The 12,102-nt window shown below is 42.5% G+C and overlaps 1 long non-coding RNA gene across 1 annotated transcript; it reads right to left on the bottom strand.

The window, feature by feature from the left end:
* Nucleotides 1-1,081: 1,081 nt before the first annotated feature.
* On the bottom strand, nt 1,082-7,044 carry LOC113970869. Its single transcript, XR_003535358.1, has 3 exons — nt 6,936-7,044; nt 4,525-4,627; nt 1,082-3,269 (listed from the first exon to the last, which is right to left on the bottom strand). It is a non-coding gene; the product is annotated as an uncharacterized LOC113970869 (long non-coding RNA).
* Between the last annotated feature and the right edge of the window lie 5,058 nt (nt 7,045-12,102).

Genomic DNA, 12,102 nt, shown 5'->3' on the forward strand with positions numbered 1-12,102 from the left:
ATGTATGTGTCTCCGAGGATCAGTTGCCTGGAAATGAAAACAAGACAACAGTAATTGTTTACATAGATGTTGTCTGAAAACTTCTCAGGCATTTATCTTCTCTCTGCTGGCTTTATGCCAATGGTCCATCGCTTAAATTGACCCATGGGAGCTATTTTTGGGGGGTAAGGAGTGAAGTCTGCAAAACAGCATTTATGATTCAGAGAGTAAATGATACAGCTCTAAAGGGAAAACAAAAATCCCCCACTGCTACTTAAAAAGTTTTTTACTACCTTTGAAATCAAAACCTGATCAGGATGGTGTCTGTTCATTCAATTGATTGCTTCCGATCAGTTTAAAACAATGGGGGTTCAACTAGAAATAGTCGTTCAGCCATGTGCTTTATTGACAGCAAATGAGGGCTTTGAAATGGGAATGAGTTAAACTGAATAAATTACACTTGGAGCTGAATTGTTACACTTTGATATTTTGTATAGGTAATTCACAGTTTAAATGTAATAACGGATTCACAATGGTAATATTGGTAGTACAGATGAGTTACTGAGATATAGAGCTACCATTATCAGAAGGATGAGATTTGTAGTTTCTGTTTCCATATAGAGAAAATCTCAGTGTGGGCTTTTAAGGAGAGTTAAAAAACTGTCCTTTTAAGGACAGTTTTACTTACATATAAACCCATATATCGTTTCACCACCACATCACGCTACTATCAGGCAGCTTGCTCCCTCTGGAGAAATCATTCCTCTCTTCTGTTCCCACTTGCAGAAAGGGGGTGACTGTCTTGATCTCCTTTGCAAACTCCTATCAGTTCTGCTCTGCAGTGACTCCTAAGAGTGTGCCAGCTTCCCCAGGACCCTCCATAGGATGCTTGTCCAGCACCAACAAGGGCAATCTCTGGACTTCTTGCTGTGTTTCATGAAGCAATCACAGTGGGTGCCAGGACCTCACAGGTGTCCTGGAACAGCAGCCTTTCTGAAGACAGCACCAGAGAACTCTTGACTATCTTTAAAGATGCTGTCCCAGGGTTCTTGTTTTTACTGCATTGTCCTTTAACAAATTAAATAGCAAAATATATTTGATGTTCCAAACACATAAACAAAATTAGCATTTTATTGACAGTTTCAGTTGAGAAGCCAAAGTCTACAAATGTACAAATAAATGTTCCTTATGTTTATTTTACATATACTTTATTTTTTTGCTTTTTTCCCCCTTGGTATCCTATCAGTCTTGTATTAAAGAGACAAGAAAATCTGAAACGTTTGATTAATCTTCAAGTATAACTTGCCTCTTTTTTCAATGATGACAAAATTGCTCTCTCTCTAGGTTGAATAAACTGACATTTAAAAAAGCATAGAGACAGTATTAACCCTTTCCTCATACCATCTCCCAGTACACCTGTTTTTTACAGTGGCCAGTGAAATGGGTATGTCCTTCCAGCATTGTGGCCTGCATGAAATAAACATTCTAAACAGCCTGAACTGGTGCTGAGTTTCAAGGACAATTTTGGTGAAAGGGAAAAAGGGAAATATTATCTGCCATTACAGTTCCCCAGCTCTGCAGAGGATCCAACTCCACAGAGGAGAGCATCCATTTGCCAGCATCTGCATGCATGCTGAGCCCGGGGATGCCGGAGCTGCTCCTGGCTTCCCAGAGGCTGCAGGGCCACTAGAGGGATGTCTACAACCATCCTTCCACCAGCTTCTGAAGTGCCAAACCACCACTTCACTTTTCCGGCCAGCTGCAAATCACACACGGAATCAAACAGGAATTGAAAATGCTGCAACAAATATATCAGAGGACTGCTCACCATGGCCTAGGGAGAGTATTTAGAAACTACCAGATGGAAAGGTGAGATGCAATGCTGGAGTCCCACAAAGTCCAAGTGAGCTGATCAAAAATCACAGAATCATGGATTCACTGAGTGGTTTAGGTTGGAAAGGACCTTGACAATAATCTAGTTCCAACCCACATTGTTCTGGCTAAACAGTTTTCTACCATCAAATTCCAATTTGGTGGAAAGCAAACAGCTTGTCCCCAAATCCCCAGCTGCTGCTTTCCTTCCAGCATATCTGACGTGATCTACCCGAGTCTTTTTGACAGCTCAATGTCAAGGGCTTCCAGGCCTTGTAAGATCGGGGGTCTGGACTGTGGTCGTACCACCCGACTGACTCTGTGGGCTACACATCTGCCTGTGACACAGGTCATGGGGGAGTCTTGCACAACTGTTTGGAAAATTCTGAAAAAAAAACAAATTTTGTTCTTTTCTGTAGTGAAATTTCTCTTCAAGCTGCCACTCTGCAGGCAACATCACATCTAGCACTTGGTTCAGAACTGGAATTCTGTTTTACTGCAATATTTCCTACTATTCTCAAGTACATCTAGAGATATCCTTTGTTTGTTTGTTTGTTTCCAATGGTTTAACTTGTATCTAGTAGCATGGCATAATTTAAACTATCAACAAGTTAGCAGTAGGCCCAGTGAAAAAAGTACTTTATTTTTTTATTAGTTTTAAATTAGTTTACTAGAAAAGGATGAAAATGTAATAGTGAAGAGTCCCCTCTCCTACAGGGACCAACTGTTGGAATTGATGGGATGATAGAGGCTGCAAAGAGAGGAAAAGATTGGTAAACTGAAGAAATAAGCTTTAGTTGTAAGTACTATAACAGACACTGTGCACTGCAGAACAGCATAAGTAATAAGCCTAATTTACTACCCTGTCTGGGTAGATGGGTCAAACTGTTATGTTTTAAAAAAAAAAAGTGTTTTAATTTACATGGAGAAGAATTAGCATAGATTTTAGAAGTGGTAATAGTTAGAGTTGGATGATTTATTTATTTATTTTAATAGTTAATTCCCCGGAAAATGTGGTTTCAGTCATGTCTAAACTATTTGCTTCAAATTTGCTGAATAGTTTTGGCTGGAAAAAAAACAAAGGAGGGGATAAACTGTGTTGGAGGAAAGTCCCCAATTACGCAACAGCTCAATGATCAGAGCATTTACTTAGGTAGCAGAGACCCCTCAGCAGAGGCTGGTTGAGGCAGGCTATGCTCAGTCCTTCCTGTTACCACTTAGATTTTGTCCAGACAGTGAGGGATGGGGACATACCTCCCAAGGGAGCGCGCTGGTTCCCAGGGTAGAAAGCTATGATTCTCATGCTCTCCCTCTCTGACCCAACAAACTTGGTGACTTTGTGCAGGTCAACAGCTTCAATGTGAGGAAGAATTTCCCCTTTCTTCTGCCTCAGGCATACCCAGTCCTTTGACAGCTTTCTAAGAAGTAGAATTCTGCTTCAAATTTCCTTGGACAAAAGTAGGATTCCCTTATCCTAAGTATATCCATGCTATGACATTCTTTCAAGCATCCATAGCAAATATTCTACATCAGATCAAACAGAACATTAAATGTGTCATGCAAAAAAATAACCTTCAGGTTATTTTCTTCCAGCAAGGAAAAAAAGCCAGTTTGATTTTGTCCAAACTGTGCTGATTTTTATTGCATTCACTCTTGGTTTTGAACAAAAATGCAACTTCCACAAAGTGTTTAACTGATCATGAAATAGTTTGGTTTCACCTTCATCCAGGCTGCACTACACTTCATACAAACCCTTGTGCCTGCAGCCACACAAAGAATTGAAAACGACGTTGAGAGCTCCCAACTCCAGTCCCTGCAGTGCCAGACACCACATCATATAGCCCTTTCAAAGTGCACTGATCACACTGCAGGTAGTTCTTTTCTTTCTGCCTTTACTTGGATGAAGGTTGTACCAAAACCCTGTCGTGAATAGCTAGAAACAGTCTTATTTCCCATATAAGCTTATTTGTGGCCAGTTTACTTGCATATGCTCTTCTGCCAGCATTATTCTATAATGTACAGAGCTCTCAGACTCCTTAATGTTGCCATCTTCAGTGTATCTACAGACATTACCATATCCTCAGTCACGCGTCTGCCAATCCAGAAAACTGAGTTATTCAAGTCACCTCACATAAAACAGGCTGCTTTGTTCCTTTGTCTCTGCCAAATTCCCATTTTAATTCCTCTCCTTTAATACAGATGAATGGAACTATTTATGTCCCAGCACTTGACCTTGCCATGCCCTATCTTATTTGAGTATCTTTGTTAAATTTTACAATACCATTTATCCTTTTTAATTCCACATTTTTATCAGCTAACAGAAGCCTGAAGTACTTCTCCTCAGCTATTTCCAAATGGTAAGTTCCCACATTACATCAGAATTTCTTACTAGTTCCCAAGTGCACATCCCTCTATGGACTGTACCTTTTGATTATATCCTATTTCTATCATTCCCATCATTGAGATCATCCAGATCTTCCAAGCAATATCCCAGCTCTTAACTCTCTACTGCTGTTGTCTTCTGACTCTCTACAAACAGCCAGCATAAGCAGCACACGCCTGGACTTCATGCTGGTAAATAAAAAGATTCCTATTTCAAAAGCTAAACAAGATGGACCAGGACCAGTCCTTGTATTTCTTACCAATCAAAATCTTCAAGGATTCAATACCTACCTCCCTATTTCACCCCATAAAGCAATGCTGTCCTACATGTAGTCAGTTCTTTGTAGTTTAGGAATAGCATGTTACCCATCAGAACGTTTTATAGCTGGATTTCCTACAAAGAATGTACGTTAAAAGTTCACTTAATAATTCCTACTAACTCCATCTTTATCATATCAAATTATTTACTGAAGATAAGTCTATGAGCTGTCATATTTGTCTCATTTTAAGATACAGATGTATCTTACTATTTTCAATCATATGGCATTATCCTGGCAATAGTAATTAATTTGAAAATCACTTGTTATGAAATTAAGATGAAGTTTTAGTAATTTCAAAATTATGATGCTTATCTGATACCAAATTTATTAAAATCTTCCAACTTTTCTTCCACTTTTGTTGCAATTACCACTTCTAATACCTTAATTCTGCTTCTCCTGTAGTGTTTCATTTTAACATCATCACCCATCACCAAAGCCTAGATGAAGTATTTTATTTGGATTGGAGCAAAACTGAGATCATCTCTACGCAAGCCTCTTAGCACAGTTATCCTATTTACTATTTGAGAGTCAAGCCTAGCAATAACAGTAGTTAAACAAGACTGTCCTTGTTGGTCAAAAGGAGAAATAGGAAAGTCATATCTTTTCCAAACAGGAAGAAAATTCCTTTCCCTTCCTTTCCCTTCCTTTCCCTTCCTTTCCCTTCCCTTCCCTTCCCTTCCCTTCCCTTCCCTTCCCTTCCCTTCCCTTCCCTTCCCTTCCCTTCCCTTCCCTTCCCTTCCCTTCCCTTCCCTCCCCTCCCCTTCCCTTCCCTCCCCTTCCCTCCCCTTCCCTCTCCTCTCTGCCTCCCTTTCCTTCCCTCTCTCCCTCTCTCCCTTTCTGTTCTGAGTGGTTACTTTGCTGCTTGATTCTGATGTTGTTTACATATAAAGTGACATAATTTCTCCAAGACTGTAAACCTTTATATGCAAAGCTACGTCTTCACTAATGCACTCACAACTGTTCTTCCTCCTGTTTTACAGCCCCTGCAAGTTCCTTGAGAGTAGGCACAGCAGCTGTAGTTGTTTACACCCCAGTATCAGCAAGGCTAGCTCGGTTTCTCCACAATTAACAGTAGCTAAGTCTTGATGAAAAGCAGAGCATAGGAATGACAGTGCTAATACAGAGCCACATAATGTGGGTATTCAGAGATGCACACAGAACCACTGCACTAATCATCTTTTCTTAGCCGGTTCTATCCAAGTCATCTTCTACTGGCATTTCCCCCTAATTGCAGGGAGCATTCAGTGCCCAGGATTTTACTGACACTTTCCAAGCCAGTTCCTGCATTCTTATGGCAAAAGGCCAGATCAAAAGAAAGATTTATTAAGTGACTACAATGGTTCTTACACAAAAATCCAAGATCACAATCCAAAAATACTCTTCTCAACAGCTGTCTAACTGTGAAGGTCAGTAAGTTTGCTATCTACCTCTCTGCCTCCATTCTGCTGAGCGCTCTCTCTTCGATAGGCTACAGAGCCTTTTCTTCCTGGCATCCCTATCTTCTTATTGGTGCACTTTTCTGCATAAAGACTTCTTTAGCAGAATGCATTCTTAAAGAGGCAAAACCACACACCAGCCTGCAAGATAGTGGCTAGGAACTTTTTTTAGAGGTGAACTACATGACATGAATTGCCACAGGACAGAGAAAGAAGAACATGTACAGGGGTTCTCCCTCTGCTAAAAATTCTGGATCAGATCAGGATGGACATGCTGGTTCAGATTACGTCTCATCTGGGAAAACATGGGGCTTTGGGCACATTTCTTATAAGTCCTGTGCATTGCACAGTTGAGCTTCCTTTCTACCATGTCTGATTCTCCTCAAGTTTTCTATGAGGAGCCTATTTACTTAATTCTGAACTTTGGGTTCCCTTTTGGGAACTTAGTGTTTAAATGTTTGATCTTAAACCCACAATAAACTATCAAAAATGGTTTTGTTCATACAGGTATGTGTTCACTGGAAGAAATAAATATTGCAGGCATGCAAGTGACAGGTCAGAATCAATCCTTAGTCCCCTTGTCAGAATTAAAAGGAGGCAGAAGCAGCTTTGAGAAGCTCTGGCCAGCGCTTTCAAGGGACCAGAAGCTTTGTACTCCTGCACGTTTCCAATTTTGTTACCTTTAGCATGTGTCATGTAAATGAAGTGCTGGAGATAATGCTCACAGCAGAAAGAAGAGTGTCAGAAATCCTCCTCTACTCTAAGGTACTGTGAGGCATAAACAGCCTACTGACAGCACAGTGGGGAGGATTTTGTAAATCACAGCACCCTCTCAAACTGCTGACTTACACCTATGGGCCACAGGGCCCTAAACTTCACCTAAATGCAGAAAGCAGCAAAGGAAAAGTTGAGGTCACTTTGTCCTTACTCTCCAAGCTACACTTACTGCAAGTTTCCTCCTGAGACTTACAGCAGGGAATCTGGCACATCACCATCACGTAAGCATTTCAATTAACCTTGATTCACAGCTTCACTTCTGTCTTCACAGCGCATCCAAGAAATTACAAAATTACATTATTAACAAAAGCAATGCTAGTTAGCTCAGGAGAATTATGTAAGCAATTAAGAGCCAGGCAGAGACCAAGTCCTACATTATCAGGACACACCCAGGCATTATGCAGCCACTTTTGTTTCACACGTCTTTTACTTGATTCTCTGGTATTTGTGATTAAGATACTAAATTCAACAGAGCAACAGACAGTACCAGCTGACAGTTCTGTATTTGTCAGCTATAAATGCTGTTTGAAAGAGTAGGAAGCAGATACCTGGCATACCTATGAGATACAAAGGTAATTCCTTCCCAAGTAGAACAGTAGATGTAGGCCTTTACCTACAAAGTTTACCATATGAAGACATTTTCTTTAACATTTGCTTGATTACTTTGGTTTGCATTTAATTATATAGATGGCTGAGTGGTTTTGTAATTTTATAGCTGGCCTGTGCTAGTAATTGATGTGGTAGTGTCATTCTTATGAAGGTTGGTTTAGAAATGCATAGGGTTTGAAAAGCTGCTTGTATTTAAAGCCATTAGTTGCGATGCAACCGATACTGTACTATGAATTAAATGAAAGAATATTAAATAATGTTGGGGTTTTTTTGTTTTGTTTTGTTTTGTTTTTTTTTTAATTTTCCTTTCTCACATGCTAGTGTTCAGTCAGTCTAAGGGTTAGTGCATTATTTTTCTGGATTAAAAATAAACCTAGTTTTCTTCATTTTGTGTTAATGAAAACAGATGAGAAGGAAGGTATATGACTTGTGTATCTAGGACGTATAAAAACACATGTTTTTGAACAACTCACAAAGTCAGCCACAATCTTCATCATTGATTTACTGATTCCAGTGTTGTCTTGGGGCAAATACTACAGTTATGTAAAGTCCACAAAAAACCCCCCAACATTATTTAACATTCTTTCATTTAATTCATAGTACAGCATCGGTTGCATCGCAACCCCTGCCCCCAATAAACTTATATTCCTTTCCACCCCTATTTCATATTTATGAATCTAAAAGTAAAGAAACTCTTACACTAATGAAATAAATCTATGTTATTTTCTGGAGGTAGAATGATGATCTTTAGTTACACCCTCCAAAGTCTTGAGACCTCATTATCTGAAAACCCATTTCTTGTCCTATTCCCATCACAACAACAACCATCTATGTCAGTGGAGCATCTCAGGCGAGTGACGATAGTTATGTATCTTTGCCTGTAGGAGTTTGACATGGTTTAATTTTGGAAGCTTTCAAAGGCTCTGTATTTGCTTGGACTATTGAGGTGGAGGGGTTGTTCTTCTTACTCTGTTGTCACAATTTGGTTCTCATTTGGGATGAGAGTCGGTTCATATTGCTAGACAAAGGTAGTCCATGATATCACTTAATTCTTCTATACATCTGTTTTCCCGTATGCAAACCACAAAAATGGACTACATCCACATGAGATGTTAAACCTAAATTTTAGAGATCCCACCAATTAGTAGAATCAACTCCTCTGTCAGTAGTGCTCTTATGTTCTCCTCTCAAAATCTGCAGAGAGCCTAAGAAGAGGATTTGCAAAAGCCGTACTTAGCAAGCAGCAAGTGCTAAAAGCATAGCACATGCACACATGGGTAGTTTGTCTCCTTTTTCTTTTGCAATAGATAGTAGTGAAAGCATGCCTGAGGTCCAGAGCCAAATCCCTCTTCTTCCTGAAAAAGCTTGATCCCTATGGAATACCATAAAGGAATGACCTGAAGGGGATGGCTTTTAACCAATAAGCCTCATTTACCAACTTCTTAAATATCTGTTCCTGAAAATGCAGCCAGTAGTGAAAACAGTCAACAGCAAATTCTCTACTGCATCAGGACACCTAAAACATATTTGGACTGTAGACACCTAAATAGTTAAATGGCTTTTTAGGGAGCAGAAAGAGAGGTAAAGGATCCAACTGCGGACTCTAGGCTTAAAGCTGCAGCATGCATGCTGGAAGACTTGGACTTTGCCTTAAAAAACATGGTAAATAGCATTTGACAAGTCACTCCATCAGACTTCAAAACTAGCATACACAGACTGGGTAGAAAAAGTTCTTCCTTAGATGGTCATTGTTAGGCACAGGTGAGAGATATATGCCACTGAAGACAGAAAAGGTAGAACTGCAAAAAGACCACAGAAGGTGGTGTTATTTTTCCTTTAGGGCACATTAAAACAGTGTTTTTTGCAAATACTGAGAGAGGGATTTGGCTTTCTCGGTATCCTTTTTGTCACTTATAACCAGTATAAAGCAATAAAGCTTCTGCTGATGATTTTGTTGAGGATTTGTGTCATACAAAGGAATTCAGCAGACTGCCGTTGTCAATTTGTCCCTGTAACAGACTAAAACTTGTTTAGTCAGTAAACAGATATGTCCTGAAGGCTGGAGGAACAGATCTATTGGGCAAGAATTTCAAGAAGGTACTGTTTCTACACACTTGCTTTTGAAGTCACAATCACACATTTTTTTTCTATGTAAAAAGGGCTGTAATGCTTATTTAAGAATTTCTTTGTTACCTTTGTTTAGATAGCACCCTCAACAATGTCACTAAATCATATAAGCTAGGTAAAGATTAGTTTTTACAAAGCTTATTTCATAGATAAGAAAAAATGAGGAAAAGAGAAGCACCTAGCCTATACCAAAGGGAAACTGAGGAGAGAGCTTAGCTCTTCATATAACCTGGTGCTTGACTCCAAGCTCATTGAAATCACCCCCAAAATTGCTGTTGACATTAGCAAAACCTAGCACAGGCTTCTTATCAGTCACTGGAAACACGCTCCCCAAGTTTGCTCTGTTGTCCAAGCCTATTTTAAATCCCTTCTTAAAAAAACTGAAACGTTTCTGCTGTGCCACTTACAAGAAATTAGCCAATGAATTGGCTGTAAATGAAGAAATCATGTTTATTTTAGGTAATTTAGAGCTTTTAACTTGTGCTTAGGTGTGTAACTTCATAATCCTACCAGTACCATGTCCTAACCCCAGTAGCAACCCAACTTGTTGTTGCACCTAGTTCTTTTATCTCACAGCAAAGTAAACTGCTCAAGGAAACTATGTGATTTTTTTGTAGTGTTGCAGTTTAAGCAGATCCTAATCTGTTTTGGAGATGAAGCAGTCCTAAGATATAAATAACCAGTGCCTCTCCCAAACAGATTTTCACCAATTCCTTCAGGAAACTCAGAAACTCAATGTGGTTCACTGAAAGAAGTGTGAGTCATAGTGCCTAATTTGACTTTTCAAAATGTTCATGTGTGTGTGTATTTCTGTCAGGTTCGGGGATTTTGATTCAGTATACTGTAAAACCAGAATCCAGTTATGGAGTTTGGGTTGATATGCAGAACAGACCTCCCCTTGAGTCGGGGCCCTGACTCAGAATATCACTGAGAGTGATCTCGCTCAAAGCCATGTGAGTGACTCACATATTTACTTCTCTCTAACTCGCTCTCCTCTTCCTTTCAAGTTAAAATATTGGGCCATTTTTCTGACATCAGCTCACTGACATCCAGCTATCAGCTCAAAGTCAACACAGTGAAATGATAACCTTTCCTCCCTGAGGTCCCTCCACTTCAGCGAATGGCACTTCCATGGTCTCTCTTGTTCTGCCCTGTAACATCTGCCCAGCAGCCACATCTCTGGAGCATCTCTGCCATCCAACTCACCACTGCCACCCCTGCAGCCACAACTTGGGCATCAGTGACACCCTCCCTGCTCCAGCCCCTCTTGCCTGGGTCTGGTAAACAGCATCCTGCACCCTCAAAGTGCCCACTGAGTGTGGTGAGGTGGCTCTACCCACCTCTAGCACAGTGTGAAGGTTCATCTTCCTCAGGGTGCACAAGGGTGGTCTGCACCTTCCCCAGCACCATCTAGTTCTCTCTCCATCCTCCCTCTCATACACGTAGGATATACACATAGGAGAGGGATGGAGCACCTCTCCGGTAAGAAAAGGCTCAGAGAATTTGCATTGTTCAGCTTGGAAAAGAGAAGGCATCAGGGTGACCTAATTGCTGCCTTCCAGTACCTGAAGGGAACTTAAAGGAAAGATGGGGCAAAACTATTTACAAGAGCATGTAGTGACAGGACAAGGGTGAATGGCTTCAAATTGAAAGAGAGTAGGTTTAGATTAGACATTAGGAAAAAATTCTTTGCTGTGAGGGTAGTGAGGCACTGGAACAGGTTGCCCAGGGAAGTTGTGGATGCCCCATCCCTGAAAGTGTTCAAGACCAGGTTGGATGGGGCTCAGAGCACCTGGTCTAGTGGAAGGTGTCCAGGGAGGTTAGAACTAGACGATTTTTAGGGTCCCTTCACCCAAACCATTCTATGATTTAATGATTCACGCCCTGAGCACTGCTGCTCTACCGGAAACGCTGCTTGCACACTTTCTCTAATGTCGGGAGGCTTTTGGTTTTGTTTTTTCCCCGCGTTTCACGGTGCGCGGGCAGTGAGTTCCCTGTGCCCGAATGCAGACCGCCCTCTCCCTGCGCGGCCGCCCCGCCCGGGCCCGGCCGCTGCCCCGCTGAGCTCAGGGTTATCGTGGGGCGGTGAGTGAGCGCCGAGCAATGCGCCGCTCACAGCGGGGCCTTGTGGGTAGGGGAGGCCGCCTGCGCGGGGCTGGGGAGCGGCGGCCGCGCCGGGCCGGGCCGGGCGGACCGCGGGGTGAGCGGTGAGGGAGGGACGGAGCCGGAGCGGCGAGGCCGGCGGGGATCGCGGCTCCCGCCCGGGCAGCGAGCGAGCGCTGCAGAGGGAGCCGCGCTCTGAGCCAGACTCCGCAGCGGCCGCTCTTCCTTCCCTGCCCGCCTCCCTCCGCCCGCAGCGATGTCCCGGCGGAACGGGCACTGAGCCGGCGGCCGCCGAGGGACGCCCCGAGAGGGGAGAGGCGGGGGCACGGCGGGAAGTGCTCCGTCCCTCCCTCTCTCCCTCCCTCTCAGTTCTCCCCTCCCCTCTCCCCGCGCCCGGGCGGAGCAGCGGCCGTTTCCCCGCGCCCTTCATGCCCGGGCGGCGGCCACCGGCGGCGCTGCCCTCCGCTCCCGCCTCGCCGCCCCCGCCCTTCCCCGGG

Source organism: Neopelma chrysocephalum, unplaced genomic scaffold (genome assembly GCF_003984885.1).
Source record: "Neopelma chrysocephalum unplaced genomic scaffold, ASM398488v2 Primary Assembly neopelma1_80b, whole genome shotgun sequence".
NCBI classification, from domain to species: domain Eukaryota; kingdom Metazoa; phylum Chordata; class Aves; order Passeriformes; family Pipridae; genus Neopelma; species Neopelma chrysocephalum.